At 43.0% G+C, this 26,517-nt stretch overlaps 1 long non-coding RNA gene across 1 annotated transcript in view; it reads left to right on the top strand.

The window, feature by feature from the left end:
* LOC109296978 overlaps positions 1-8,725 on the top strand; it is a 10,407-nt gene extending 1,682 nt beyond the window's left edge. Inside the window, exon 2 of the long non-coding RNA XR_002097122.1 lies at positions 6,857-8,725. This is a non-coding gene — a long non-coding RNA (uncharacterized LOC109296978). The remainder of the gene's footprint in view (positions 1-6,856) is intronic.
* The last annotated feature ends 17,792 nt before the right edge of the window (positions 8,726-26,517 follow it).

The following is a 26,517-nucleotide window of genomic DNA, read 5'->3' on the forward strand; positions in this document are numbered from 1 at the left end:
CCTGCCATGGCAGGGGGTCGGACTAGATGATCTGCTCAGGTCCCTTCCGACCCTAGAAACTATGAAACTATGAAACTACTCCCGACCCACAGCTGTCTCTGTCTCATGTGCCAGCAGCTGCTGGGGCTTGCATGCAGAGCACGTGATCCCCCAACAGCCAATCACCTTCCCCCACTGCTCCCAGCCCCAAGCAACAAAGCCAGAAGTGCCAGGGAAAAGCAGAGGCAGAGCAAAAACCCAGACATTTCCTTGGATTTTAAAAACCTTCCTGGAAGGAGGACAGGGGAGCAAAAAAGAGGACTAGTTCAGGAAAACCCAGATGTATGGTAACCCTAGTGTAACTGAGTGGGGTGCTGAGGGCAGTCCTGGGTATCACTTTTGGGAGGGGTGGAAAAATGGTTGCTGCCACAGCTGGCAGCTGACTGTGCCACTACCACTGCTTTTGGCAGAGTTAGCGCCAATGCTGCCTCATGTCATAGTGCTGCCCAGCATGCCCGGCATATGGGGCTGCCCTGTTATGCCTTTGCTCATGATGAAGGTATTCTGGTGTTGTACTGCGATCAAATTCAGTGTGTATACTTCTGTGCTTCCAAGTAGTATATGGTACTTCTTTGTGTGGCAGCTACTATATAGTCCTGTGTTGTAGGTTTCTTAGATGTTCACAGGCCTCAGAATGGTCTTATGACCTCAGAATGACAAGCACTCGGTCATATTTTTCCAATATAGTATTCTTCAAATGTTCCAAGGTTTACTTTGCAGCTGGCTCCATAATCCATCTGGAATCACATTGGCTGTTGGCCCAATAGTATAGCTGTAAATGTGGCCATCTTCTTCTGCAGCATGTGTCACTGGGATACTTTGAACTGCCACTAATGATACCCTCCTCTTTATTATGTTTTCTCCATCTTAGCTTAGTGATTTAAGATGCAGCACCTGAGAGCAGGCTGAGTACTGGGCTAATGAGAAATCCCTGGATAGGGTGGAGGCTATGTGACCAAAAGGGGTGAAGCCTCAGCCCATTAACAACCTGGCTTATGAGCCAGAGGACTCGGTTTGTCCCTGACCCTTGCTGAGGGAAAAACTCCTGCTGGCCTGGCCTGGGCAGAGATGGAGAGCCTAGGCATCTCAAGTACCTGGAGAAGCTGCAAAGAGTCAGCAGTTGGAGGGCTGGAGTTTGCTGGGAGCTAGCAAGACCCAGGACAGGTTTATGTTTGAACACTGGCTGACATAGAGCTAGAGGTTTAGGTAGTGGCTATGGAGTGGTATGGTGGCTACCAGTGGGAGTGCCTGGGAGGCACCCTGCAGTAGGAGAGGATAAGTCACAGAGAGAGAGCCCTGGAGGGGTCTGGGACATGATGGGATCCATGGAGCTAAAGCTAAGCAGTTGGAGGCTGGCAATAACAGCCTTGCAGAGCTGGGGACTCAGGAGAGCTGAAACCAGTACAAGGCAGGGGCCCAGTATGAAAGAGAGTGGTCCAGTCAGGGTCAGGGACCTGGTGAGCCAGAGCATCAGGGCTGGAGCATGAGAGGGCAGAGCCAGAGGGCCTGCTGCCCCAGAGGACAGGGATATCTGGGAGGCATGGGTGTAGCTATGGGGTTGGTTGGAGAGCAAGATTTTAGTTCTTAAGGCAATTATGATCATAGGGTCATGACTGGAGCTGATAGGGCCCAGTGGGAGTCCCCCCATACAATGGGGTTGGAGCTGTGGGAAGTGAGACTGAGGAGTGGGGTCAGAGTCCCATACCAAGGCTACATGCAGTGGGGGTGGAGCTCCAAGTCAAGTGGGCCAATTTGGGTGAAGACTGAAAGCGAGAAGAGGAGTCGTGTTCAGGGTAGAGAGTCAAGCCCAGGGAGGAGCAGAACTAGGTGGAGCACCCAGAGCTCACTGGCCTCTGAGGGCAGCCACCCCACTTTATTTTTACCATCAAGGCTAGGCAGGAGGGTGACCCTGAGAGGCCAGAATGGGCAAGCAGAGCAGGCTTAAGGCAGCCACCAAAGGATGGCAGATGCCTTCAGGACCCATCCTGCTACAGCAATGTTATTATTACAGCTGGAATTCTGTCCGTCACAACCCTCACGTTCTTACTGTTGCATGATATCTATTGCAAGATTCTCTGTAGCAAAGCTTCACTCTCCACTTTTATCTTTTCTTCAGCAGCTAGAATGGAACTACTGTATCCCATTCGTGTGAAACCTTTTCACATACTAAATAGTCTGACTGTAGGCCTCTCTATTCTACCACTTAGCTATGTCCAATTCCCATAGCTAGGATGAGGGCCCACGGGTTCTGGAACCTGGTTTCTGCTCTGGTCTGAAATTGCTGAAACTTGATGACTTTCCAGGTAGGCTGCAAAAGCTATTTTATTAATTTATTAGATGGGGCTTTGGGAGGTGGCTTGGGGACTTGAGAATGTGATACTGAAGAGGCGTATCATGAGGACTGTTTTGCTGCTTTGATTATTTGGCTGACTGAGTTAATTCATTTATGTATGATAACACTTTTTTTTTTCTTGCTAGGTGGTCTGCATTTGCAAATACAAGTCAGATTATTATTAAGACACCTAAAGCTTTTTGCCTGGGTATCTTTTATGGTTAGTTATATCTAAAGACATAAGACATAATAATTGTTAGTATTTCTTTTTCTCTTGTAATTTTCTGTTTTATGTAAATAGTTTGTTTATCCTACCACACTTCATTTCTGAATCCTAGTTGATTACAGGAAAAAAGATTTCTTCTTCCTACTATGGAAGGAAGCAATGTAGCATCATACAAAATCTAATATCCTTTGTACTCGTGTGAATGCTTAATGCCAAGTTCATCAGTGGTGTCACTCTAATGCAATCAATGGACTGAGACCAAGGAAGGATTTTGTCTCTGATGTCCAAACTATTGTTTGGACATCATTTAAGCCGTGACTTAAGTAAACGTTATAAGGAAGCAACTATTTAAAATGTTTAATAATCAATATCTTTAGCTAATACTAAACACTTTTTTTATTTAGTCATCACAACTTAATCACAGACAAAATTTTGCTAACCTCCCACCAAACTGCTGTAGTAACTCCAGCAATATTAATGCTATTCTGTTTTTACACTTATAAAACCGATCCTATGTTTCATCCTTTTGTCAAGTTCCAACTCAGAATAATACTTGTACATCAGCCGGTTAAAAATCCAAAACCACAGTAATTTTATTTCTTAATTCTCAGGACTTTCTTCTATTCTTAGATATGCATGTGGCTTTGGAAGCTCTTTCACATATATCAGCAAGCAGAATTTGAGCTCACGTATTCAGCACTTGTCTGAGGAAGAACGAATGTGAGAGACAACTACTTTTCATCTTTAGAGCTCAGCACAGATAGAAACTTGGAGGCCCAAATCTTCAGCGTTATCAATTTCTGTGGCAATGTTCACATGAAGGAGGGCTGCAAAACAGGGCCTGTTGTGGTTTTTTTTTGGTGTTTTGGGTGTTTTTTTTAGTGGGTGGGGTTTTTTGGGGTTTTTTGTTTGTGTGGGTTTTTGTGGTGTGCTTTAAATTCTGCCTTTGTACTGGGCAAAAGACAAGCTAAATGAAATTGGCCAACACTTTATTTTTCAACCTAATAGCGCTGACTGTTTGACATGTGACTATTTGTGGCTACAAGCCAGTTAGCTGCCAGCTAGGTATTTGCATGGAGATTGGTGAAACATCTTCTGGCTGGCAAATTACATTATATGTCTGTCCCTCTGCCCAGAAATAAACAACACATTTCTTTTCCTTAATGCATTGCATTATACATAACCAAAACCATAAACTTTTTTAATATGCGAGTGTTCTTCAGTCTAGCAGTCAAATGAGACATAATATTAAAGACTGTCTTAAGATGAGAAAGGGATACCATTTAAGATGACTGTCTATGGAAGATTTGCCAGTTTAAGAATCAATATAACAATTTATTTAACAGTTGGTCCATCAAAACTTAAAACTGGCTGATCAGCAACTTCTGGCAATACAAAGTCATCTGCAAGTGTGAGTACTTCTCCATGTCATCCAGGGTGCTTTTCTGGTCTTTTAGCAACATATTTTCATTGTTTGGGCTGTATGTGGCCATCGTTTTTGAAGTGCCATCTGAAATGGTATGGATATTTTGTGTGGGTAGGTCTTTATTGACTTGTATATGCAATTTTCTTTGCTATAGCAGGTTACGTATACCATTTTCTTTGCTATACCAGGAAGAACTAACTCTATAAGTAAAGATTAACCTCTCATTGCCCACGATTCCTTTTCTTTTATCTTACAGGATTCCATAACCCATTCCCCCTCCAATTCAACCTATCTATCTGAATTGCTGAAAGCATAATGCTCACATATGAGAGATAAGTAAGTGAGCTTGCTTTCTGTTCCATAGGGATGAACTATAGTGTATGCAGATTATTATGAGAAGAAAATAATATCAGAGAGAGGTGGCTTTTTAAAAAGGCATCAGTAGCATTAGTGTCATGTGTGAAGCACCCATTTGTGACAACTGTACAGACCTTTCAATGGAAAATTGTGCTGTGCTACCTTTTAAAGTATGAAATGCTAATTTTGGATTTACAGTTTTTTGAACTGGAGGGCTGCATTTTGCATGGAATTTTGTTTAATTTCCCAGTGAAAAAAGGCATTTGAAACACAACTGCCTACAGCCAACTGTCAACAAAAATCAACTGTAATAGCACACAGCCTGTCACTGATTTATGTGGTGATGTGGTAATCTTCTCAATTTAGCTGGATATTTCTTCTTCATACAAAATAGCTGAAAGTCTTGCTAGACATTTATGAATATTGGGAGGTACTATTAGGAAGATAATGGGGCCAGATTAAAGAAGTGTTCACCAGTTCAAGATGTCAGTAAAAGAGGCAGAAAGTGGAAAGAATATATGGACCCTTGGTAAAAGTGAACTTCATATTTTCAGAGTTGCTTAAGATTGGGAGATGGCATATTGAATTCCATCTGCCATGAAAGCATCTTTCTAAGAGAAGGGTTGGGGGAGGGGGGTTGCTATACTGGATTTTTTTTTGCAGAAATCTGTTTTTGTTTACAAAGATGGTAAAACGAGAATCTTTGATAGTGGCTGCAGAGAGGACAAGGCAGAGTGATCTCCTGGCAACAAGAGTTTTGTGGCCTTTTACCTTCTTTGAAGGCCTGTGCTTTCAATGTGGTCGTTTTATATTAATCTACATCGCTGAGTACTGGCAAGTAAGATATCACACTCCACATATTACAGCTATGCAAAGTAATTGGCCTCTCAGAAAGAGCTAGAACTAATGCAGACAAAATGATGCTGCACGACTTGAGCTGCAAATAAAGAGGCAAGTTTGTGTTTTACAAAAAATGTATAATTTACCAGGCATTTCATTACGCCGTATAAAGAAGGCAAAAATGATAATTGAAAATAAATGTGGCTGCCTAGCTATAGTATATGCTGCCAGCGTTACTTGAAATAGAAGCACTTTCTTGCTGAAGATAGTTAAAATTTTGATGCAACTTCTGTCTGCAGACTTGTATAACGTATCTTGTTAAATTTGTCTCAGTTTCAGTATTTGCTACAGAGAAGCCAGCAAAATTTAAGGCTCTGTCTGTGTATTTATATACCTGCGGCTTTATACAATTGTATTAATTATTAACAGCATGTACTGTAGATGAATGCATGTATGCATATCTGAGTGAATATATATGTTGTTACATTTATTACCGTGGGCTCCCAGTAGTGCCTGCTATCTTTAAGGTTGCCAAAGAAATTCCATTATAAACCCCTGTCTTCTGAGGAAGAGTTACAAATATAGAAATACCAGAGTAATCTCCCCCCTATCCCCCTACATGTCTGGGCAGAGGGAATTCTAAAGTGCTGTTTTCCTGACTATAGACAAAGACGGGACATACTTTCTAGTAAGTGAGGCTGTTAAGAGTCACCCAGAAAAAGAAATGAGCATAGAAATTGTTATTTTGCCATGCTTATGCCAGACCTGCCCCACCTACCCTCTGGCAAGGACAAGTTGTTAAAATGTATGTTGACCATCTGTGATTGTCCTCACTTGTGATTTTGGAGCAGCCCACTCCCTTTCCAGAACGGGAGAAATCTTTCTCTAGGAAGCTTCTTCACATGTCCTTATACATCACAGAAGAGCAAATGCTGATACATTCTTCAGGGCTTATTCTTTTCAGAAGAACTTGCATTCAGTAAGAAAGGAAAATGTTACTATGTGGGTTTTGACCTGAAAATACTGAACTCTCTTAATGACACGTCTGTTTTGGAATAAACTAGGGAAGTGAATACAAGTCCAAAAAGGGAAACGAAAGACTGGAGGACAGACCTCCTTACAAAGTTGTAGGGCCCAAGAAAGACAACAAAGTGGGGGTTGCTCTGAGCCCAAGGTACTTTTTTATTAAATCACACACTTCCAACTCTCTGCTTAATACGTGTGCCTCTATGGTGCTTCACCCTCCAGATCTCTGTGTCTAGAAAACTACACTATACAGAGGTATGTTTTCAGGTACTAGTATCCCCACAAGAAACCATGAGAAAAGAGCAACAATTGGTGATGCCTGTCGATCTCTCCCTAATACTGCTAGGTAAGTTTGAGAGGTCTAAGGCCTGGCTACATGGACACAACTCAATGATAGGTGCTTAGTACACCACTGAATTGCTGTGACTCCCCCACTGAATCACACCCACATCCACACCCACATGTCAATGGGACAGGGAAGGAATGAACTGAATATCAAAAATGGAACAGTCAAAGGGGGAAATTCCTGTTCCTTGTAACTGCATTTGTGCATGTGTTTAATTTCATGGTTTTAACTGTTCTATTTTTATTTTCTTTTGACTTTCTCCAGAAACCACTGCCTCATGTAAACTGCTTCATTTAGCATGATGTGGATATATTTGGCTTAGTCAGGGGCATTGCATTTGTTGAACCTTCAAACAAGAATGCATAACAAGCAATGAAATGAAGAAACAAAATAAAGCCCAAATGAAACAACCCCCCTGCCAACCTTTTGAGAATAATGCCTTAACCTATATTAGTTAAGGGATGAATATTGTCTACTCCTTCTCCATCATCTGCCAGAGAGAAAGATTTGTCGCTAGCTGTTGAACTCTCCAGTGTTCAGCTATTCAATGTGGCCATCTACTCAACAACACCAAACTATCCAAGTCTTTTTTTTTTGATGGAACTGATGATATGAAATGAAAAGGAACATTTAAAAATCATTTTAAGAAGTTCAAAAGTTTGTTTTCATGTATAAGCAAAATGCTAGCTGAATATATAAAAGGACAATGCCTGTTCTCACTAACACCCAGCTTGATGGAATCACCCTCATACAAGAAAATTTGCCACAAAGGGATTCAAAATAGTTATGCTTTGAGGTAAACATTGCGGTAGCGTTCCAGTCCAATAACTCTGTAAGAAAAAGCAAGTCCACAGTAGAGCATAGGAGGGGGAATTCAACACCCACAAAGTTGCAATTATGAAGAACCAGAATTTATTGGGCATGGAATATATTGTCACTAAATAGCTCAGCAGTTCTCATGAGTCTTTGCTAAGGTTCCAAATATGTAGTCTCAGACAGAGGATTTCTTTTCTTCAAGGCTTTTATTAAAAACCAGTTCAGGTAAATGCTGACAGTAAACAAGCAAACCTGTTGAATCACAAGTCTGCACCTACGCAGGCAAGACGATGTCTTTCGGTGACATTTCAGAGTGCTAACAGCTGAAGAAAATTCTGTTTTACCCTTGTTACTTAAAATAAAACAAACACAAAAGAAAACAGCTGCTCTTGCTATGAAGTTTAGTTTCATTTTAAAGATAGTCTTGTGCTTCTGTTTCACCGTTACTGTTTCCCGAAGCCATTTTGCCCTGAGGTTTCAGTGCCTCTAAAGTTCATTGGCTAAAGAGTCATTTTCCCATAAGGCCCTGCGGACCCCTGTGCTCCATATCCCTGGTCAGGTGTTTTAAGCTGTCAAAGAAAACACCTCTTGGCTCCTTCAAAGAGTGTTTTACAATGTTCAGCGTGCTGAGACATAATTTTGGCAGTTCAGTAACTTCTCTGTGGATGCTCATGCAAGGCAGATGCAATCAGTGATGCTGATAGTTATGTATTACAAGAATAAGACTTAGCATTTTGATTCAAGGAATATCATTTGTATGTGGGGACACAGCAGTGCCCTTCAGCCTCTGTGAGATCACTGCCATATTTGCTCTGTCCTGCCTTTTGTATATGTGATTCTTAAGGAATGGAGTCCTATGGACCACCAGTATTCGATATTCAACATAACTCCATCCAGCCTTCCCTGAGTTGCCTTCTTCATAGCAGGACCATTCTCTGAACTCCAGGTATACATTTTTATCACCTTCCAAATCCTAGGCTATCTTATGAAACATGCCATGAGGCTAATGAAAATACTTCAGCTTCCAAAACGGTTGCTGACAAAGGCACTCTTTGGTTACTGACACTCTCCCTTTCTAGGATGATTGTGAAGTGCAGGTAAAAGGCAAATAGTAGTTTGACTGACTACTCCTGTCCTTAGTCTTTGCAGAGCTAAGGGCCTAAGTTTGGCCTTGATAATCATCTTCAGCCCCCATTTTTAACTGACAAAAAAGTATTTATAGAGAGGTCAGCACAGGAGGGAGCTAGCCTCTCACTTTAATGCAGGATTGAACTGATGTGAAATGGAAAGCAAATTTTTTTTTTGAAAAAGGGACAATGACAAAAACAACTGAAGACCTAAAAGAAAACAAAAGAGGAATTTCAGTAAAGCAACTGTCAGGCTTTTGAAGACAGTGAACACCAAGGGAAAGAAAACAAATAGGAAATAGAAGGGGATGAAAAATTAAAATAAAAAATTGGGGAAAACCCCTTCAGTAACTCAGATGAAAACTAATCATACTTGTTTTCCATTATGAAGCTGATTTTATAAGGTAGAGAAAGAACAGATTCCTTTGGCAGCTTTGAAAGTCTTCTTTTAACAGTCTGTATTGTATTTATTGAATCATCCAGCTCATCATCCTCTTAAAGCAGGATTGTCCTTTGCAATGTAAGTTAGGTATAGACATTCAAAAAACCTGAGGTGGAATCGATCTACATTATGTGGTTTTCTGTAAGTGGTATATCTTAGATCAGTAGTGAACAGAACACACATTCGCCTTTTGGACAGGGGGAGGTGCAAATCTTAGACTGGGTTCTGCCCTTTGTAAACCAGTCTATCTGTGCCAAACTTCTTTCAGTTACAGCTATCGCATGGTTCTGTGTGCTGAACTTCTGTTATGGGCATAGACCAGTTTCCAATCACTTACACCAGTAAAAGTGTAATATCTGTGCCTGGCCATGGTTGTCCATGTTGGTTAAAAAATGGCTTGAGTGGTGTGGTTTCTACCACGTTGTGACACTGTCCCACAATAAATTTGACTGTTAGCAAAGCTTTCCTGATATTTGGGCCAAGCGTTTCTTTGCTTCATTCTATCTCACTGCACCTAATTAATCCACCACTGTACATGATTCTTGCCCCTGATATGCATGTCTCACCTTCAAACATGGTTGATATTTATGATATATCCCTTTAGTGATTATTAAGTGATTATCCGTAGATGGTCATGAAGATTTTATAGGAGACCATGTATTTAAGGAAGTCAGAGTTTATTGATTTTTCTGTCACAATGACAGAAGACGACTTTGTTTATAAGGGGACAGACCTGCCAGTTTTGTAAGCATTACGGTATTTAGATTAGGTGGAATAAAAGCTGTCGTCCTTACTCAGGCAAAATTCCAGTTGATTATACTGAGAATTTGCCTGCAAATACCTACGCTCATACTTAACTTTCTTTGTAGGAATACTCCCTTTGGAATCAATGAAAGTGCTCATGTGCTTAGGGTTAAGCACACGTGTAAAACATTTGCTAGTATCCATCTCCAAATGATCTTAATTAAAGCACTTAGTGATAAGGGCTTGTTCCAAAGCCCTAAGAAGTTAATAGAAAGGCACCCACTGATTTCAGTGGACTTTGGATCAGGTTCTAAAACCTGCCTTCTGGTGCTAAGAAAAAAGGGAAAAGAGGCCTCTTACTGTGTTTGTGCAAGCAGAAAGGATATCTTCACAGCACACAAAAAGAATGGTGGCCTGCTCATAAATGTCAGAACCTATACTAGGTGCCTCATTGTGAGAATCTTAATGGACCCTGTGGTTTGGGTCAGCGGTCGCAGTTTATAGGGTGCAAATCCTATTAAGTTCAATTGGGGCATGATTTCACTGATGGTGTATAGCTGTATATATATAGGGCTTTCTATTAACTTCTAAGGGAAGTGTGTGTGCGTGTGTGTGTGAATATATAGCTATATAAATATAAAGAACCCATGCATTTACATATTATCTACAAATATAATCTGATATAGACTCTAGCACATAGCTCACACAGCTGTACTGCGTACAGAGCATGCATAAGTATTCTGTGTGTGTGAGAGTGCATGTGTTCTCTGCAAGCTACACTACACATTAATAAGACAATCCATATATTGTGTTAAGACATACAGTATGCAGACAATGCTCCAGGTACTGATATTTTTTTTTGTAAATCCTGAAATATAGCTGATATGGTCCACTGCAAAATGAACCTATATTGGAAATGGCAAAATTGTAATGTAAAATATACTGGGGTCAGTCGGGTGTGATGTTTTTTGCATACATTTTTTCTCCCTTGACCCATGCCATTCTCCTGCATATATGGAAAAAAGCTTCATCTCACACAGAAATGTGATGTCCTTTACTGCCAGAGGCTGTTGCTGTTTTAAATGAGGAAAAAGCACAATGCATGAAGAAGGAAAATTAAAGCATATTCATTTTGGAAATTAGATACGGTGTCAGGAGACTCTCTGGAAATAGCACAGTTTGAATGGAGTACCAGACTACAAGACAGTTCACTGAACTTTGACCATTATTTATACCTTAGATGCTTTTGAAATGGGGAGATACAAAGTAGTCATAGCTGCATAATTGTGGATTGTGTCTTCACTAGATGCTTATCTTTTCCATTAGTATATGTAAGTATAGTATATATATAAGACTATATAGTATAATTACTATATATTGTCAGGACTTTTGGATTTTTTCATTTCTGGTAGACAGGGACTGGAGATGTCCATCTATATGCTGTTACCACCCAAATACTGAGCTTGTTATGCAGTACGTAATGAGTACTTTTGTGATTGCTCCCAGAATCACCATCTGTAAGGCACAATATTCTTCCCAGGATAGATTTTGCTACGCATCATCTTTGGAAATAATAATAATAATCTAAGGGTGGGTGGTTGCTGGCCCTAGGTTACGCAGGTAACCCTAGTATTCATCTGTCTTCAAGCCCTTATACACCTTGGCTTCCCTTGTCCCTTGACCTTTTTAAAACCCATCTTAACCTGTCTCTCACTTCTGCCTAGTGCTACTTGTTTTAATCCCATTTAACTGCGTTATTCCCCCTTTGCCAAGGCAGGTACATTAAACAAAATATCACTATGTACTGGGTTTCACATGTTGTCCCATTACAATTATAATGCCATCTCAACAGACAAGCAGCTGTTAAATCTAGGATATGTGTGACTAATCCTTTGCTATACCTAAAATGTGTTGTCTCTTTTTTTTTTCTTTTAAGAACTGCAAGGCAATAGCTCTATGATTTGTTTTTTCATTCATGAAAATAGACTGAAAATATAAAGACGAGAAGATTTTAGTGTAATTAATGTTCTCAAGAAAGCTATGTTCCGAGTGACCTTTAGCATTGGTTCACAGTGAGGTTTGGGGGTTGTTTTTAACTCTTTCCGCTATTTTTTTTTCTGCCTTTTTTGTGGTTTTGCAGCTAACTACAGCTCAAGGCAGCATAATGATTGCCTAAATTTCCACCATCAAATTAGAATGTCATCCAAACCCTTTGCTGCTGGGGAAGGGCTTGCTTGATGCTAGAGGCCATCTCCTGGGCAGCTAGCTCAGTGAGAGCTCTGAGGATTAGAATGGAGAACTTATATCATAGCTGTTCCCGGGGCTGTTTCCCCACTTTCTGTAACAGAATGATGGTAAGATGGGACGGTTGGTGTTTAAAACAGTATAACAATGCCACCTTCCTTTTTTTCTCTGATGTTTAGCGTCACATTAAGATAAGTGTAAACTTGTGTGCATCCACTGTGAGGTGACCACTTTGTCTTTTGCCGTCTCCACTTAGCTTTATGTACAGTACAACCCATGGGAGAGAGAAAAAAAACAGAACAGACACTCCTTCTGCCACGGGAGATGCTTTTCTTCCTTGGACCAGAAGCTCCCCTCCTATCACTAGCCAGTAACAACCCTTCTGTTCATCCTTATGTCAAAGTCACACAACTACATTAATAGTGATCTCTGACAATTAGAGAAGAACTGAAATGATTTGGCAACCTTTGGGTACTTCTGAACCTGAGGGTGTATTCTGATCCCTTTTAGTCAACTGGGTATCTTGGCAACTATCCACTCATCACCTACCCCTTCCAAAGGGTGATATAGTAGCTAGGACTTTTCAGTCCAGCTGGGGCCAGGGAATGGAGAAGAATTGGAAGGGGAATTTTGCTAGAGAGGCATCGTTTTGCCTGATAAGCTGCTCTTTGTTTCTTGTTCTTGCTGAGGCATGCCAGGCATTGTCAGGTTTTCTCTGTTTGAGATATAGGCAATTGAATAAGAGTCTCATTTTTTTAGAACCTCTTGCTAGATGGTTTATTTCTGGAGAAAGGGCTGGGAACTGAACAGAGGGAAAAATTCACCATGTGAGGTCAAATTAAAAAAAAAGATACAGTCTCAATAAAAGAAAAAAAATCTGTGTGGTTTTTATTTTCAAGCAGGTTTTTCAGTCTTAGTTGTATTTGGCTGTCCAGTGAGGCTCTGGCTGCAATGCCGATTACCCTAAAGAACGTAGACCAGTGTTTGGAAATACATGGTAAACTTTACAAGGTGAGCAGTGATCTCAGATGCCTTGATTTTTTGGGGCCCATTATGAGATTCTTGAAGAAAAATGTTGTTGTAGAAAATGTTGAGCATTCACACCCTGAGAATCAGACTGGTTTAAAGTGTCTCAAGGGAGTCTCCAGAAACTGAGGCACAATGACAGATTGCTGTGTGACTAGACTTTTACTGAAGCAGATTTCAAGAGATTTAAATTTGCCCTGGCTTTGAAAAAGATTACTCCAGCCTGGGACTCAGTCCTGACCAAGGGCTGTGTCACACATTACATTGAAGACTTGTTAACTGCATTTAAATGCAAGTATTGGCACATTCAAATAGTTAAACATATGCTGAGTGTGCTCATATCATACCAAAGTTAGGACTTTTTGTGGGAGGCGTATTCCCAGATTGTATTAAGTAGCACATGTTCTGTTATTGTCTGACCACTCCATGGAGATAATAATTTGCAATCCTGGGACTGGGATCCACAATCAGCTGACTGTTGGACCCCGTCCTGGGAGCACACCAGAGTCTCAAGCACTCTGGTGCAATACCTGTTGGTTCCAGGCCAGGCACCATGCTAGAGACTTCAACAGGCCCCAGCAAGGTATGGGGGGGCTGCGACCAGCAATCAGCTGGTTCAAGATCCCAGTCCCCCCATGTTTGCAGCTCCTAAAAACCATGTTTGAACCTCATGGGAGCCAGTTTAAGACTCTGGTGCATTGCCAGGCCTGGTCTAGCCCTCAAACTTTATGAGAGCCAGTTCAAGACATTGGTGTGGTGTTGGAGCTGGGATTGATCACAGTAAATATTGCTGTGTGACTGCTCAGGACATGTTCTACCTTTTATTACAGCATGGCAATGTTTACTGGTATCTAAGTAAAACATGTTCTATGTGTCCCATGTAACAAAGCCCCAAGACCTGCTCCAGCTATGGAAGCCAATAGTTAGTTTGGGACTGAATAGCTTAGAAGCTAAACTTAGGGAGAGACTTGTTGCAGCCTTGAGGGGCTGAGCTTATCTTGGATACATTTGAAAGATTTGGTTAAGTGTGTACTACTAACACTTCTCCTAGCTCTGGATGCTTGCACTTCAGCTTAGACCTATTGCTATGAAGTTACTTTCAGAACTTTTGGAAATTATTTTGGTTCCTATCAGACCAAATTAAAAAGAGGTGCTTTCTAGATCCATTAAATGGTGCTATGCATTTCTTAGCATCAGGTAGAGGGAATGATATAGTTTCCAATGCCTTTGGACAAGATGGCAGCAGTCTTTATAGTTAAGAAGATGAAAACTGCCAGGCGAGGGTCCTGGTACTGAAACAATTAAACAAGAAAGGCAAGAACTTGGCCACATCATTTGCAGCTGAGACTATGGAAGCAAAAGTTACATGTGCTTATTGTCTGTGAAAATGGAAGATAAAAAAATATTTTGGACTTGAATGCCACTATGTTAATACAAGGGCCTAAATTTTTCTGGCAGGAATATTTCAGACAAAGCCAGAATCAAGTGGGTCAGAAATTTAAAAAAGTTAAAAAATCTTTAAATGTTCTAGTCGGCAAGCTGCTTTCTTCCTAACACAAGCTTCATGAATTTAGGGCCTGGTGACTTGATTGCAATCTTCCCCTCTTTTTGTCAGAGTTCCTTACCAAGGCAAACAACAGAAACCATACCTTGAGATGGAGAATGACCAATCTCACAGCAACAACTTGTAGAGAATATACATGGCAAAAACAATTTGCAGACAACTCAGACACTGAAAATTGATTTCATGGAACACTGAATTAATAATTTCTTATAAAAAATTGCTTATAAAGTCTTTTCATGAATACTCTGTTCCCTTTGAAGAAAGGATAGAATTTGTCAGATAATCTGTTCTGTATGAAGAGTCTACTCAGCTCTTACTGTTTTATATAATTATTATTATTATTATTATTTTGTTTAGCTCTATCCTTTTCCATTGTAAGAGCCATTGTTTACTTCTGAAATGGATGAAGGATGAATTCAGGTTACATTTTGACATTACAATGAAATTGTCAATAGAAATCAATGACTTGTCACATGATGAGTTAGGGTTATAAGGCAGCCGAACAATGCCCTTATATCTCCAGCCAGCCTTATTGTACTACCATCCTGAGGAGCCAAGCAATGGTAGTGTTATAAAAAGGTGTTGTCACAGTTAAGGGGATTATAATGGAGTTTAATAAACTTGGAAGCTGAGGCATAGAACCCTGATATTGGAGAAAGTGTTATAAAGCAAAGGATTGTCTGCAGAGGCTGATATTTGTATCCACATTTATTGACCTTAGCGAGGTAATATAAACAGAAGAGATAGAGGTCAAAGAGCTCACCTTCTCAGCTGCTGCAGATCTCCACTAAACCAAATTTGTACTCAGTGTTAAAATACCATTGTATCAACTCTGTCCCTGCAAAGACCTCTGCTTATATGACCGGGTTGCTTTTTAATGCTAACAAAGGCATTGTGACATACTTTGTTTTAGTATGGAGGGAATTCAATGGTACACATTTCACATTACACTCACATGGCATCATCCAAAAAGAAGTGCTGAACATCTAACGTTGCAAAGAAAAGTGTCATCAGATGTTGCTACTTACCTTCAGGTGTATAGATAGCATCCAGGATACAGTGTACAAGGGTGTATCTCCATCACCTCTATGAATCATGCCACTCACTCCCACCCTGTGCATGTCAGATCCCAGAAATAAGAAAACATAGTCACTTTCAGGATGGAGAAAGCCGAAGTCTTGTGCTGGAGCCAGGGCTTCAGTCTTTTGGAAGTTAGTGCATATGCAGTGGGAGTGAACAGATGAGGTGTGCTTCATGGCAGTGCTCCCACTGTTTTGTCTAATTCCTGATTGGGGGGATGGGGTCTAGACAGCACCCAGACCACCAAACTCTGCCTTTCTCCAAGGTTGGAGAGGCAGGGATATGAGGAAGGCTTTACTTTATTCCCCACCTCTTGCATACTGCACTTGTGAGGGTGGGAGTGGGGGGAGGGGAGGGGAGGGACGGCTTCTGCATCTGGAGGCTCTTCTATCATCCTTAGGGATGCAAACCACCTTAAAGGGAACTGAGAGAGGGTGGGCCCATAGAGAAGCCTGGCATGGCCAGGAGAGCAGGTTGTATCATCCAGAGGGATGGTGCAGCAGGCTCATTGAGCCTGTACCACCTCCAAACACAGACCAGATTGTAAATCATACAATCTGGCTCAGAGTTGTTTCTGGAACAGAAGTGCCTTCAGCTCACACTCTCTGTTCAGAAAAGAGATGGCCCAAACAGAAACTGCATTTTTTTAAATAAAATAAAACCCCCCAAAAGAACATGATTTATAATAAGTTACAGGAACAATTTATTCTGGCTCTCCATGGATTAGAGAGGTGGTACTTGGAGCAGCTTGTTAAACAGGAGTGCTTGGCCCCTGGCCTTGCACTGCTGTTTAATGATCCACTCTTCATGTGCCACCTCTCTAATCTGCAGAGAGATAGGAACAAATTGTATCTATAATGTTATATTACTTAACAGTATAATGTATTATAAATCATAGAATTGCATCCCTGCCTTGTAATTGGTGAGATGTGTTGCATGAGAAATCCCCTAATTCAATATAGAGTGGTTGCTCTTATGCATAACTACCTCTCTGGATCACACCAATTCAGTCCAGAAGTGGTAAGGGGAGAGTTAAAGCTTTTTTAATTAAAAATAGCAAAAATATGACTTAGAATGATTTTACAGGCCCCTCATTGGCATTACAGGTCCCTGGCCTCAAACTGCTGTTTAATAATCCAGTGCTTGCTAGGAACTTCTCTCTTGCTGCAGAAAAAGTTGATCTCTGGCATATACAGTATATACTTGAAATTAAGCACTCACTGTATGTATACAGCATACACCCACTATACACCAATATACCTGGAGCATTTTTACATGTGTTTTGGGAGGCAGCACCAGGCGCTTTAATTAGCAAGCCATGCTAATTAAAAGCACCCCTGTGTCACATGTATCAGTGTCCACACGCATCCCTGTGCTGAAAAAAAGGCAGCGGGGCACTTTGAACTAAAGCTCATCTAATGTGTTTTATTTCAGAGTGCCTCATCACCATTTTTTCAGCACAGGTTGCTGATACACATGACATGGAAAGCTGCCGGAGCATGTCAATTTCCGCTGGGTTCCCAGCATGGTAGAGCAGGCTCCCTGCCAGAGACAACTGTAGCGGAGTGCGCGGCCCGGGGCAAATCAGCCTGTGCAAGGTCCCTTTAACACTGCGAGGGGCGGGGCCACGGCTGCTCCGCCTGGCTCCTGCCCAGCTCTTTGGGGGCCCCCAAAGCATGGGGCCTGGGGCGGTTGCCCCAATTTCCATCACCCCTCGCCCCCACCCTGTCAAGGATGGCCCTGCTCCCTGCATTTCTATAGGAGCCCCTGGATACATAAAAACAATATGTGCATTTTCATGTATATTCTCTTGTGCCTATACTGTAATGCAAAGATGCTCAGTGTATGTAACTCTATATTTCACTCTCTCAGCAGACCACTTGGGTTTAAAACTAATATCTACTGCAGTGATCTCAAAATATTCCCCAAACAGACCAACAGAAAAATACCATCCAAAGCCATCTTCTCCTCCCACAGAAAAACCTGTTAGAAAGCCTAAACTAAACAGAAAGTTACATGGTTCTGAAACTGTTGAGATTCCTCTGCTTCATATATTAGGTATCTTTGCATTGAGATTCTGCCTTTTAGTTATGCTTGGGTGTAATTTTTTGCATTGTTGTAACAGATGTCCAGAGCATATGGAGATGACCATTTTATTAAATGCTTGCATAAATTCAAGTACTGTCCTAAGTGGAAACAGGAGGAGGTCAAGTGTTACCACCTTCACTCATAGGGAAACATGGAATGAGATTCTCAAATTTGTGGAATAGGCATAGGGCAAGATGAACCCAACCACAGAGTTAAAGTTCTGAAAGAAATTCACGCAGTTCTCTGGTGTTCTATACTTGGGCCTTCACTGCACATTCTTCTTTACCTGAGGCCAATTCTTTGCCATCCTTTATGCATGAATCTCATAGGGTGTGTCTATTTGACTGGCTACAGAGCATTGTGGTAAAATCTAGCACCACTCCATGCATATATTATATACCCCACCCCCTCCCAAAATATAATAATTTTGCTTCTGGTTTGACATTGGGCAGGCATCCCATCAGCCCATCTGAGACAAAAAACATGTGGGGCATGTGGGGTGTGTTCTCTTCTTCTCAAAGGGTATCATTTTTTCAGGGTGTAGTGCGTGGAGTGTTGGGTCCATTCCTCACTGGGGCACTTGATCAGGAGGCAAATTAGACATGACCATAACAGTAGTAATATGGGCAAGTTCAGCATTCATTCTGGCTCATATTTCTTCTCAGGAGGTGCATGTGTTCTTTCCTGTCTCCTTTCCCAGGTCCATTCAGGCAAAAGTTGGGACTCCATGGTCCTAGGCACTTTTCACATGTAGAGGGAGAGACAGTACCTGCCTGAAATGACTTATAGTCTAAACAGAGAAAAGCAACACAGAGTAGGAAGAGAATTGCAGGCACAGGGAGGTCAAGTGACTTGTCCATGGTCACACAACTCCTCAGAATCCCAGCTGGGCAGAGAACATAGGTGTCATATCCTCAGATCAGCTTTTTACCCACTACACCCCACTTTCCCTTGAAATGTTTGTGGTATACCTGGACCTGTCCTAATAATTGGTAATGGAATTTTCTGATTACAGACTGGAGAGAAGATGTCTTTAGACCTTCATATTGATTGACATTAGGCCCTCTGTCTGTTTGTCTATCTGTCTATCTAAGGGTTTTTTATGGTGCTTGTTATCATGGTATGTAAGCATTTTTACCTGTACCAACTAATTCACCTCAGTGGCAAATGTAAGACATAAAATGTGATACACCTAAATCACCCTGAGTTAGTAAGAGAATAAATTTCCACACTGGAACAAACCAGCACTTCTTTCCTGATTGTGACTAAAGACAGCAACTGTGTCTAGGGAAGGCTTAAAACTGCCATAATGCTCTTAATTGTGCAATGCTTTATCAATGAAGGAAGTTTCTTCCTGACCCCAGCTGTTAATCTGTCTATGGCCTGAAGCATAAAGATTGATAGCCCATGTAATTCTATCTTAGCAAGTGTAACTACAAGTGCTTTCCTTCTCTACATACATGTTGAAATCTCTCTTTTTTCAGTATACTAAGTTATTTGTCTTAATAGCAGCCTATCACAACAAAATAATTTAAATAAAATATTTATCTTGCATATTATAGAAGAGTATAGACTATAGAATCATAGAAATAGAACAAGGGACCTCTTTACATTTGAGGGATATACTTCTCAAGAGAGCCAGCAGAAAAACATTACAGGCCAATGAAAAAGTAGCCACATTCATAATTTTCAGCTATCACTACAGAGAACATTAACACTTTCTTGATAGAGAATTAAAGGGTGCAATCTTTCACTCACTGATGCTGGTAGGAGTCTTGTCATTGGCTTCCACAGAGCCAGTTTGCTTCATTGTAAACCTCAGGGTGGTAACCTGGTACTAATGGACTTTCTTGCTGTGTTTCCCAGCTTGCCTAATTTTGGCTAGGCCGTAAGTATTTAGGAAACATCCCCAGGATAAGTTCAGACATTCAAAAAGCCTGACGCAGAATTGATCAAATTTGCGTGGGTTTCTATAAGTGGTGTAGGTTAGTTTGGGAGTGAACAGAAGACTGCTCACCATTTTGTAGTTGAGGCATGCAGGCTGTCTGCACTGGCTGAGGCCAGCAGGTTGGGGGTGCTCCTGCATGCCTCCCAGCATCCCCCAGGGCTGCTGGAGATTGCCAAACATAGCTGAGTCCCTGGGCCTGATTGGCTGCTGGGTACAGGTGCTCCATAGAAGGAAGCATTGGGCCTCTTAGAGCTCCAGTGAATGGCAAGGGGTGGCAGGAGGCGCCCAGGGGCCCGATTCTTCCCTTCGCTGAGTGCCCCCATCCCAACCTGCTGCCTGGCTCTGGCTGACAGCTGGCTGCTGGCAGGAGGTGGGGTTGGGGACAGGGACTGTGCTGGCTCAGGTCTGGGAAAGCAGGGGGGCAGGGCTTCTGGGTGCTTGGTCAGAGCAGCTGAGCACAGGGTGAGAGCTAGCATGCCTCCCTGTGAGGGGGGGAGGCGGGTGGGAGGCTCATAGGGGGCCACAAAGGAGCTTGGGATGCCGGCAGACAGCAACCTATCTTGAATTGACAGGGAAATTGGTGCAGACATTCAGTGCACTGGTCTAACCTAAATCGATTAAGTTTGAGCGCCCATCGATCCAGGTCTATCTTAGACTGGGTTCCACCATTTTTAAACCAGTCTATGTGCATGGAACTTCTTTACTGTTATGAATTTAGACTGGTTTCCAACCACTTATACTGGTAAAAGTGTAATGTGTCTACCTGGCGTTGGAGTATTTCTGTACTTCTGCTTTTACTGCTGAGCCAAAACCAAGGTGTGTGGCAGATTTAAGGTGGGGAAAATGAACAAACTCTCCTGGATCTCACTCAGACTCTTGGTTTCAAAGATTTGAATTTTGCACAAAGGGCCATGTAGCAGGGCACTAGGGTGCCTGCTACTGGTAACAGGAATAGGGGCTCAGCTGCCAGTCACCAGGGCAGCACAGGTGGGTTGCTAAGACAACCAAGTGGGTCAGCTGACCAGAAGGGGGCAGGGCCTGGCCTTTATAAACAACAAGGCCGAGGCCAGAGTTGGTTCCCCTCTGGCAGCCTAAGAAGTGGGAGCTGTGCTGGAGCAAGCAGGGTGAGCAGAGCTCTGTGGGCATAGTAAGGAAGCCGGATGGCTTGAGCAGCGTTGGCATGATGATACGGGGTGGAGAGGACCCTGACAGGGATATGAAGGAAGGTTAGCCAGGTTGGCATAGGATTTATGTTATAGCCGAGGGGCTTTGCAGTTTCTGTTTTGGTTGTGATATTACATTGGAGGACTGGGTGAGGCTGTAGGGGTGGAGGAGGCCTCAGGGGAGCTCCCCAGTAGTGTGGGGGGGTGGGGCTCCTGGCACTGGAGAGGGTGTTTTGGGGTGTCCTGGCCCCAGTGTGGGCAATATTGGGAGGAGCCCAGTGTGGGCACAAACAAAAAGCTCCAGGGGGCATAGGACCTAGAAAGAGGGTCTAGGGGCCAGGTAAGGCTGAGGGTGCCTGATCCCCAATTTGGAGAAGCCCAGTGAGCATAAGACCCAGGAAAGGGGTCTGGGGCCAGGTAAGGCAGAGGCTGCCTGAGCCCCATTGTGAGAAGGCCCCAGTGCGTGGGCGAGCGTGAGGCACAGGCCCTGGTTGGGGGCGAGAGCGTGGGCGAGCGCGAGGCACAGGCCCCGGTTGGGGGCGGGAGCGCGAGGCACAGGCCCCGGTGTGGCAGGGGCTGCGAGGGAAGCAAGGGGGCACCTGTGAGGGCGCAGGCGGGCAGTTGGATAGAGCCCTGGTACAGCAAGGAGCCGTGCCAAGGAGGGCAGGAAGGCAGCCTCCCTTTGATATATTTACCAGCAAGTCGTGGTGGGCGAGATAGAGGGTGCGTTCGGGACCCGTTTTGGCATGGCTGGCAGGGGGCGCTAGGGGAGGTCATGGCACCCCCAGGCCCCATCCTGCCACAGGCCACATTTTAACTATGCTCATCTTCCCTTTCCCAGTAGCAACAATCAGAACATGGTTATAAGAGAAAACAGAAGTTTGGCCCACTATTGCAGTTCAGGGAAATCATGAATTAAAGGAAGAAGGATGGTTTGTGCCATTTCCTTTCTATATTTGTGTGTAAACTGGGCATAATATTTTCTTATCTTTCCAGGGTGCAAATTCTTTGGAGCTAGGGTCATTTTGCAGCATGCATATGTATACCATCTCCAATACAAGGTATTTAATTTGGGTTCTAGGCACTGTTCTGAAAGGAATTCCAGCAAATTTATTTAATTTTGTATATAATCCACAGCATAAATTGATGTCTGCAGCATCTGCAGCAGACAGACTAACATTTTCATTTTACACCCAACAAATTAATTTGTAATTTTAAACAAATATACTCAGGGGCAGGGGGGACACAATCTAGTGAGATGAAATATTGATATGTTTTTTAGGTGGGGATAACTATTTCCTTCAGGCTACTGCTCCACACTCTAACTGTGTGGAACCCCAAAGACACCAGGACATTTTTTGTGCTGGCTCTGCCAACTCTCCTTCGTCACCATCAGCCTTCTATCCCATCCTGCCATTGGTCATGTACTGTGAGTTGTTTCACCAAAACATTTTAAGCCCTGATTAAGCCAAGTAGTTCAGCTTGTTTTAATTCAGCAAAGCTTCTATACCTATAGTTAACTTTAAGCTTGTTTTTAAAAATCATATTGAAGTCCATATGAATTTAGTCTGTGCTTAAAACTTAAGATTGAGTTTAAGTATTCTGCTGAATTTGAGCCTGGTGGGAAGTACCCTTGTGCAGAGAAACATTGGACAAAAGGGTAACAGAACCCAAGATTCATTAATTGAAATGTATCTACTTACATATTTAAAGCAAGGTCTGGCAGGCTCAATTTTTTTGAGAGAGTCTAAGTGACTTGGAAGTGTGAGCCCCATGAAAAGAGAATGGAACTGTTTCCCCTAAATTACACAGACATTTGTAATTATGTGTGGGATTTCCAAGTACTCTGAGCCCAGGGCAGAGGTGGTGGTGAGAGGTGGGGACGGGGAGCAGGGGCAGTATGCAAAATCAGAATTCTTTGTATTTGTTTTTTCTTCATCCAGGCTATAGTTTACAGTGACTCTTTCCTGTATAATGTAAGAGGCAAGGGTTTCTTAGGGTGATATCTTTTATTGGACCAACTATGTAGTTGGGATAAAGTTAGACAAGATTTTGAATGCAAGACATTTTTCCTCAGGTCTTTGGTCATACGAAGCCAGGCGCAGTATAGCAAAAAACAGCAGAGGGGAGGGGAAGGTGAGATACTTTCTCAGGGGTAATAGACACAGTGCCAGGAGGCTCAGAGGCCCCCCACCCCCACCAAACACTGCACTATGTCATGTTTAAGAGCACTGTAACTTTATAGTGCTATGAAAAGTACTCCAAATTATAGTGCTGTAAAATGTGCACAGAGCACTTCTGTATACACCCAAGGCGCAGAGAAAAAAGTGTCCATTTTTTGCCTGATCTAATCCATGAAAGTACTCCACAGCCATGACCAAACACAAATACATGGCTGCAGAGTGCTTTAAAAGGGCCCAATCCCATGACAATCTGAACTCACATGTGAGGTTTCAAAGGAAGATGCAGACAGACATTAATGAAGGTGCTCTGTTCTGGAGCATGTGCCAGGAGTAGGGCTGGCAGCTTAGCCTTGCTCCTGGTGCTGTCCTCAGAATGGGAGTGGGGGAAGGGAGTGGAGGGAGTTTAGTCTGATGTTTTTTCAGCTAGAAATGAAGTGGGTGGATTGAAGCCCTCTTGAGGTTCCCCAGACCGAACTCCTTCCTCCCCCCTCACCCCAGTCTGAAGACAGAGCCAGGGCTGGAACTGGGGAAGGATATGGTTAGGGAAGAGTAGCTGCAGACTCGCAGCTGCTCCAAATTGCAGCTGAATCCCCACAACCCGTGGGACCCAAAAGTGAATGTCTGTTGGGTCCAGGGGATTTCTGTAACTCATAGTGCTTCCTGTGAATCTCTGTGAGTTACAGCAGGGAGCAGCACTTCATAGTTTCATAGTTTCTAGGGTCAGAAGGGACCTGAGCAGATCATTGAGTCTGACCCCCTGCTGTGGCAGGAAAGAGTACTGGGGTCAAACGACCCTAGCAAGGTGTACGTCTAGCCTCCTCTTAAAGACCGCCAGGGTAGGAGCCAGCACCACTTCTCTTGGAAGTTGGTTCCAGATCCTAGCCGCCCTGACAGTGAAGTAGCGCCTCCTGATTTCTAGCCTACATCTACCCTTTGCCAGCTTGTGACCGTTATTCCTGGTCACTCCACTTCTGGACTCATTGAGCAGATCCTCAAGAAATCTGTTTCTCATGGAGAAGATCCTCAAGGAGTCCATTTCTAAGTACCTGGAGGAGAAGATGATTAGGAACAGTCAGCATGGAGTCACCAAAGGCAAGTCATACCTGAACAACCTGATTGCCTTCTATGATGAGGTGACTGGCTCTGTGCATGAGGGGAGACCAGTGGATGTGGTGTACTTTGATTTTTAGCAAGGCTTTTGATACAGTCTCCCACAAGATTCTCGCAGGCAAGCTAAGGAAGTACAGGCTGGATTAATGGACTGAAAACTGGCTGAAGCCTCAGGATCAGAGGGTAGTAATCAATGGCTTGGTGTCTAGATGGCAGCTGGTATGCAGTGGAGTGCCCCAGGGGTCTGTCTGGGGGCTGGTTTTGTTCAATGTTTTCATCAATGACCTGGAAGATGGCACAGATTGCACCCTCAGCAAGCTTGCAGATGATACCAAGCTCGGGAGAGTAGTAGATAGGGCTGGGATTCAGAGTGATTTAGACAAATAGGAGGGATTGGACCAAAAGAAATCTCATGGGGCTCAACAAGGACAAGTGCAAAGTCCTGCACTTAGGATGGAACAATCCCATGCTCTGGTACAGGCTGGAGGCTGACTGGCTGGGCAGCAGCTCTGCAGAAAAGGGCCTGGGGATTACAGTAGACAGTAAGCTTGAAGGACCGCCCATGGGGATGTCAATTTACTAATTAATCCAGAGGGTTGTTAATCCTGTATGGCCTGCAGGTAGTCAAGTTTGGGGCATAATTAACTTACTTTAAGTTAATTTCCCTGAGCATCGATCTACTGCCCAATCCCACTCAGAGTTAGAAAGAGTAGTTACACACTACAACAGAGGTAGGTTGAGCAATATATGCTGTATTACACAACAAAACCTGTGCAACAACTACCCGACACAATATTCCCGTAACACCTGAGCCGTAACACAATAAAATGCACCCGGCGGGGCAATAACCCAATGCACACCCCAAACCCAATGTCCCTGGTCACACAATCAGTCAACTGCACATTACAATGAGCTTCAGTCACTACACAGTTAACTGCTATGACATTTCACAGGCAACCCAGAATCCATAGATGGCAGCAAGAACACCCTGGGCCTATTCAGCAGGAGAAACCCTCTGATAGTCCCTGAGGATTTCGAGCTTTTCCCTACTTAGGTACTCAGCACCTCAAATAGGGAAAGGGTGATACTTTACCCAACTCTAGCTTCCCAATGACCAGGTCACAGCATGGAATCTGTACTCAACGAACTCCCGCACCACAGGAGCCCGGAGTCAGAACTGTCCAGCCAGAGCGAAAGAGAGAGTGAGCCCGAGCTCGAGTCCTGAGAGCCCCTGCTGGCTGCTCCAGACAGGATTTATAGCCTTCTAATCATGCCACCTGTCACTCACCCAATGATGCAATCGCCGCCCTTTTCACAATACCCAATCAAATTTAAACCTGGACAGTACTTAAAAGGACCAATCAATTCAAACTATTTCAATTCAATATAAGCGACATTATCATAACTACCTTATTGATTAACATATCAACATTGATGAACAGTTGCATTACCATTATACTCTGTGCATGCCTAGACCTTAAAAGTAGGTCATGACTTCATCAAGGTTGAGAGTTCAAACCCTCTAGAAACTTATTACCTCTAGTCATATGGCACACACGTGGACTTTCACTGTTCTACCACTTGAATATGAGCCAGCAGTGTGCCCTTGTTGCTAAGAAGGCTAATGGCATATGGGGCTGCATGGGTAAGAGTGTTGCCAGCGGGGCAAGGGAAGTGATTATTTCCCTCTGTTCTGCACTGGTGATGCCACAGCCAGAGTACTGTGTTCAGTTTTGGGCACCCCACTACAGAAAAGATGTGGACAAATTGGAGAGGGTCCAGCAGAGGGCAACAAAAATGGTGAGGGAGCTGGGGAACATGACTTATGAGGAAAGAGTGAGGGAACTGGGTTTATTTAGTTTAAAGAAGAGGAGCCTGAGATGGGATTTAATAGCAGCCTTCAAGTACCTGAAAGGGGGTTTGAAAGAGGATGGAGCTAGACTGTTCTCAGTGGTTACAAATGACAGAACAAGGAACAAGGTTCTCAAGTTGCAGCAAGGGAATTTTAGGTTAGATATTAGGAAGAATGTTATCACTAGGAGGGTAGTAAAACACTGGAACAGGTTACCCAGAGAAGCAGTGAAATCTCCACCCTTGGAGGTTTTTAAGACCTGGCTAGACAAAGCTTTGGCTGGGATGATCTGATTGGGAATGGTTGGGCCTTGAGCAAGGGGTTGAACTAGATAACCTCCTGAGGTCCCTTCCAACCCTAATCTTCTATGATTCTATGATTCTGTCTGTACCTGCAGTGTTTAGTGCTTGGTTCTTGGGCTAGGGACAGACATTACACATAAACTAGTTTAAGTGATCAGAAAGTGGTTTAAACATGTAACAGAACAGACATTCAGTGTACATAAACTAATTTGAAAATGGCTGAAACTGGTTTGAGA

The sequence above is a fragment of the Gavialis gangeticus genome, unplaced genomic scaffold (genome assembly GCF_001723915.1).
Source record: "Gavialis gangeticus isolate Ggan-Ray unplaced genomic scaffold, GavGan_comp1, whole genome shotgun sequence".
Taxonomy (NCBI): domain Eukaryota; kingdom Metazoa; phylum Chordata; order Crocodylia; family Gavialidae; genus Gavialis; species Gavialis gangeticus.